This window comes from Salvelinus alpinus, chromosome 3, assembly GCF_045679555.1.
Source record: "Salvelinus alpinus chromosome 3, SLU_Salpinus.1, whole genome shotgun sequence".
NCBI classification, from domain to species: Eukaryota; Metazoa; Chordata; class Actinopteri; order Salmoniformes; family Salmonidae; genus Salvelinus; species Salvelinus alpinus.
In genome coordinates, this window is record NC_092088.1 from 78797680 (window position 1) to 78804225 (window position 6546).

The 6546-nt window shown below is 43.6% G+C and overlaps 1 protein-coding gene across 2 annotated transcripts in view; it reads right to left on the reverse strand.

Annotated features, from left to right (window-relative positions):
• LOC139571406 (protein TANC2-like) overlaps positions 1–6234 on the reverse strand; it is a 230381-nt gene extending 224147 nt beyond the window's left edge. For both annotated transcript variants that reach the window (XM_071394248.1, XM_071394249.1), the window contains exon 1: positions 5611–6234. The gene's annotated coding sequence lies outside the window, so the exon portion shown is untranslated. The remainder of the gene's footprint in view (positions 1–5610) is intronic.
• Positions 6235–6546: the final 312 nt, after the last annotated feature.

A 6546-nucleotide genomic window follows, 5' to 3' on the forward strand; every position in this document is an offset into this window, starting at 1 on the left:
CTAACAACGACCGAGACCCCGAAACGTTCCCAAAGCTTAAAAGTGCACGACAAAGAAATTCCTCAGAATCGCACTAAACGGATATAAATTGCTATAAAACGGTTCAAATTAACTACATTATGATGTTTTTAACAACTATAACAAGTAAAAACATGACCAGACAAATATTACTGGTTAAACAACGATTTGGAATGAGGCAAGTCCGATGTCCATCCTGCTTGTGACGCGCGAAGAAAAGAGAGTGGTACTTCCACGTTTTCTTGTTTTATAGTGGCTGTGATTGTGCAATCGACTCCATTCAAAACGTGATGACGTACAGACACCCAGAGGAAGACGTAGGCAGTGTCGGTTTCTTCATAGCATTCACTGTCGCCTTAAAAACAGACTCCAGATCAGGGGTAAAAATTTCTGAAATCTGACCCCTGTCATGAAAAGTGCTGTAGATATAGTTCTGTACCACTCAGAGACAAAATTCCAACGGCTATAGAAACTAGAAAGTGTTTTCTATCCAATAATAACAATAATATGCATATTGTACGATCAAGAATTTAGCACGAGGCAGTTTAATTTGGAGACCCAAATATGCTAATGCGGAACAGCACCCCCTATAGTTCCAAGAAGTTATTAATAGCACACTGCAGGTTTCTCATTCTTACACTAATACAGCTTATTTTAGAACAGTCTTCGTGTACGTCCGAAATGGCACCCAATTCCCTATATAGTGCACTGCTATGGGCCCTGGTCAAAAAAGTGCACTGTATTGGAAATGGGGTGTAATTTGGGACGCAACCTTCCAATGTATAAGGACCCAATAGAAAACCCAATTGAACAAAAAGGTTATACATATTGACAATAAATCCACTTAGTTTCCAACATATACTGACTCCTACTAACGGGTTAAATTGACTCATTCCAAATCTATAGTTCCTTCTTGACAAGTCTTGCACTGTTAAATCACCCTGTGTCAACTCAATGGAACAACAGTCATTCCCAATAAATGATTTTACTTTCCAATTTAACTCCAACTAAAGGCAGCAAAAATTTACATATTTACAATACATGAATTTACTTTCCAATCTACATTAAGGCCAGGCACCACAGGCTGAAATAAAAATGTTGCATCGACCTATCAATTTGAGATTTGTTGGTATTTTGGTCCATTTATATTAGTATTTAAAAAAAAATAAACATACAAATGTCAAATACATATATACATTTTTTTGTAGTTTACCATGCAACCGTCATACATTTTTTTATGAATTATAACCACATTAAAATTGACATACATCAACAATTTCAAAGCTCACTAAATTGCATTACACATCATTTAAAAGGCCATTTCATAGAGAATGGTACAAACAGGACTATATTTAGTAACTTACTTTGAAGAGACTGTGATTGGGTCTAAATAGGCATTTGGTGTTAGTCTAATTTCAGTGTACTTGTGTTTAACTGCGGAAGTCACAGACTTTTCTCACACGCCAACACACTTTCCTCAGCTTCAGAAGCATCTGCATTCACCAAATGTTGTGTGCTTAAGCTTATATACAGAGTGTACAAAACATGAAGAACTCCTTCCACCTCAATTGTCTCAAGGCTTAAAAATCCTTCTTTAACCTGTCTCCTCCCCTTCATATACACCAGCGGTCACCAACCAGGGGATCTCTACCACCAGCATTATAGCTGTAATGAATGACTACAGCAAAGTGTTCCGATAAACTGCCGTTGTTATTATTAGCGGCTTGTGTCTTTTTTAATATCTAAGAATATCTCATTTTCTCTGGTCATAGGAGTAACGACATGAATTGGTGCATGAGGCAGAAATAATGCAGTGTGACTTGAGTTTCCCCATCAGCTGGAAGACTGTGTCCCCTTTTCTCAGCGGAGGGAGGGAGAGCAGATGGACGGTGAGTTCGGTGACAGGCAGCCTCCTTGCTGCTCCCTACCTCTCGACCCTCAGACTGACCATCAGATGCAGTTCATCAGTCCAGTAAAAAAAAAAAAACGAATTATTATGCTCAGTCAAATGATCTATTACCAGTGTGATCATATACCAATTTTTTTTTACAAATATAATATCAAAATGGTCTGAGGAGAACAACATTGGCAGGTCAATTCAAGCATAGCCAATGTGCAGTAATAATGTATTGGGCCTATAGTCTACTGCACAAACCTCATTGCTACAGAACTGTTTTTAATTGGTTAATGTTCCATAGGTTTATGCTTTTTAAGTCATGTTTAAACAAACAAAAAATCTGAGCGGTAGAGGTCAGCTTGCATTTTGACTCAAAAAGTGATCATTACTCAGAAAAGGTTGGTGACCACTGATCTGATTGAAGTGGATGTAAGTGTATATTCTTCAGACTTGCCCAGAGGGAATTGTTGATACTGTATGTTGTCAATTTAGTATTTTACAGATAGAAAGAACAAAAAAGTATTTATCCACAATCTGCTCTGGACAAGTCCCTTCCTGGAGGGTCTTAACAAAACGAAACTCAATTCCATAAAAATTGACCATTAGTCATGGGACCAACATTAGTATTTTTCACTCATCATTTCCAAATCATCAAAAATAATTGAAAATGTATTGTGAAGTTCAACAAAGTCACTTATAGATGATTTGAACATGATGCGCGAAAAATGCTAATATCGGTACCATGTCCTGAATGGGATTTGTGCCACAAATGCTAAAATGTTAGCATGTGGACAAAGTGTCAAGGAAACTAAACCAAAGCTTGCTGACACACCTTGTCCATAGACTGCTTACCGTGTAAGGAAACCAACATGTACTTTTGTAATTTGGGTGAACTTTCCCTTTTACCTGCATTAACTCATAGTGAAGGGTTAATTACGGCAACAAAATTGTGGATGAGTTGTGTTGCCGCGGTGACACTGAGATGATGGGAGGACTTGACGGGCTCTAAGTACTTTTCAACAGCCTCCACCTCTCCACTACTCCACCAGCTAGCCAGACAGCAAACATAATGAGATTCCTGTTGTAACCTTTTGCTCTGAGAGACAAAGTGAGGGTTTTTAGAGGAGAGTGGTTTTGTCAATGTTTGATTTATTGCTGGGGTGTCACAATGAGGGGCAAAAGTAGTGCACTACATTGGGAGTAGGGTGCCATTTGCGACATAACCAATTCTCTCTCAGTGGGCTAGCTGGCTGGTTTTCTGATAAGAATTGAGTGGTGAAAAGGGTATGTACGAAGCTCCAGCATGCAGGAACCAACCCAGAGGCTCTTACTTAGTGAAGAGAATAGAATACACTTTATGCTCCACTGGTTATCCTTTGATAACCAAATTAACCTTAAATTCATTTGGACAGACTATTATTACTAATGTGCAACATTCTCCATTTGAATGTGGGTGTAGCTATCTGTAGTCTATGTCTATCAGCACTGATGTAGAAAATCTATTAACGGCACATGCTACTTCCATACACTTTAAAGTTCCATTATTTCTTAGGCAATACTCTAAAGGTGATTGTACCGGAAGATGAATCCTATCTGCATTTGTCATTCCCTTCTATACATGACCTTCAGCTCAACAGAGGTAAAGCCTTTTGACAGATTCACATCCTTCAACAGGTGAATGTCTACAGGTCCTCATCAAGCCCTGTGATGGAATCATGTCATCACACACGCACGCACCCCCGCACACACACACACCAATCGCTTGTGTCTAAAACAGGAAGTCTGTCATGAGGGACCGAGTGTGGTTGTATAATGCTAAAATCCTGACTGAGACTGACAGACACCAAGGAGCCTCATCACAGCTCTCTGCAGTAGGTGACGATAGCAGCGAACTCCTGTGGAATCTGTCTGTCGATGGTGAGTGTGTGTGTGTGTGTGTCCTTCTCCTCATCAAACACCTTCCTTCACCTGACACCACCAGCTACTGATGAGGGACTATTCATGCAGCAGACATCCTTCTTATTGGGACATTCTGTACTGTTCAGCTGTTCACACCAGCTAGCTAGCTAACCCCCGAGAGAGAGAGAGAGAGAGAGAGAGAGAGAGAGAGAGAGAGAGAGAGAGAGAGAGAGAGAGAGAGAGAGAGAGAGAGAGAGGCATGCAGGCTGCTCTGATGGAGACGATAGAGGAAAGGAAGACATGACGTCTCTCAAATTCTGATACATAACATACCATTTCCACCTGTTCACACAGTAATTTAAACACATATATATGGACATAACAAACGGATGCACACACACAGTTAGAAGTAAGGGAGGACCAGAAGCCACCCACCAGTAGCCAGTTACTGCTACAGTCACACACTAGTAGCCAGTTACTGCTAACGTCACCCACCAGTAGCCAGTTACTGCTAACGTCACCCACCAGTAGCCAGTTACTGCTAACGTCACCCACCAGTAGCCAGTTACTGCTAACGTCACCCACCAGTAGCCAGTTACTGCTACAGTCACCCACCAGTAGCCAGTTACTGCTAACGTCACCCACCAGTAGCCAGTTACTGCTACAGTCACACACTAGTAGCCAGTTACTGCTAACGTCACCCACCAGTAGCCAGTTACTGCTAACGTCACCCACCAGTAGCCAGTTACTGCTACAGTCACCCACCAGTAGCCAGTTACTGCTAACGTCACCCACCAGTAGCCAGTTACTGCTAACGTCACCCACCAGTAGCCAGTTACTGCTAACGTCACCCACCAGTAGCCAGTTACTGCTACAGTCACCCACCAGTAGCCAGTTACTACTACAGTCACCCACCAGTAGCCAGTTACTGCTACAGTCACCTACCAGTAGCTAGTTACTACTACAGTCACCCACCAGTAGCCAGTTACTGCTACAGTCACCTACCAGTAGCCAGTTACTGCTACAGTCACCCACCAGTAGCCAGTTACTGCTACAGTCACCCACCAGTAGCCAGTTACTGCTACAGTCACCTACCAGTAGCCAGTTACTGCTACAGTCACCCACCAGTAGCCAGTTACTGCTACAGTCACCTACCAGTAGCTAGTTACTGCTACAGTCACCCACCAGTAGCCAGTTACTGCTACAGTCACCTACCAGTAGCCAGTTACTGCTACAGTCACCCACCAGTAGCCAGTTACTGCTACAGTCACCCACCAGTAGCCAGTTACTGCTAACGTCACCCACCAGGAGCCAGTTACTGCTATAGTCACCCACCAGTAGTCAGGTAGTGTTACAGTCACCCATCAGTAGCCAGTTACTACTCCCCACGCTGTAGCCAGTTACTACAGTTACTGAGCCTAAATTCTGATTACAGCTGCAAAGACCTTAGCCTACCTCTTCTCTCTCCTTATAAGCCCAGCTTGCTGTACCAACAATAGCATTCAAGCCTATGACGAATACATCCACTCCACTCCTCCACACTGACCCCCCAGAGAGCCTGCTAACCTGGGCAAGGCCCAGAGAGCCTGTTAACCTGGGCCAGGCCTGGAACACACCAGGTAAATTACAGCAGAGGTGGTATGGTATATCCTTGTGTATGTAACAATTTCACAAGCATAAATTAAAAGCCTAAAACTAAATCTCTACAAAAATGAACACTCACACAAGTGATCAGATACTAACATCCATTCAGATATTTTAATAACCGTGCCCATCCCTAATTGGAGGTGGCTCACCATTCTCAAGCCAGATCCTGCATGATTGTGGAAGACTGGAATATGGCAGCAGTTTCCCTCCTTCTCCGTCCAGTGACAAAAACAGACCTTCCTCCCTGAACGATGACCCCTTGGTTGGTACCCACACAGCAAGCGGCACAGCAAATCAAGCAGAGGAGGAAAAATAATAACGACTCTCCTCCTCTCCTCTCTTCTTTCAAAGTAATCCTCTACAGGTCTCAGTGTTGCTGACGCCGTTCAGTCAGCTCAATTCAGCCACGGAAAATGATATGGGTTGCAGGAAGCAGATATGGCAGGGTGACGAGAAAAGCGAGAGGAGGAGGAGGACAAGGAAGGCACCCAGGCAGCAGTCACTGTGTCACTAGGGAGAGAGAGAGAGGGACACCGAGATTACATTCTCTCGGATATCTTCACTCATCCTTGGACAGTCGGCCAGCTTTCTCCTTCCAAAAAAAGAAGACCTTTCCTAAGCAGCAGAGGCAAATACGGGCCAATAGATGGATTGCGAGCTCATTCGTGTCCGTGACTGGCGCTTAGCGAGCGGTGTTATGTATAGATGTGAGAGGCACTGCTAGTTCCACAGGAGCAGGGAGCCCAGGACTCCTCTGTACACCAGCAGATGAATGGCGCAGTGCTGCTGTTGTTATGGCAACCACCGGGGAGGACGGAGAGGGAGGAGGGTATGTAAGAGGGAGGGAGTATGGAAAGAGAGAAAAACATGGAATAAAAGAGGAGGAAGGGAGGGAGGGTCGTATTTAAGTGGCACTGTTTCACAGTACACAGTGGTGAGAAGCTTTGGGGACATATCTGGGTAAAAACTAAGGCAGAATCATCTGGGGGGAGACAGGGTCTCTTTATGAATATGTTACTCAATCTCCTCTTGGGCCCGAGCCTCCCTGCGCCCGTATTTGACCCTTTTTACCCTACAGCGGCAGC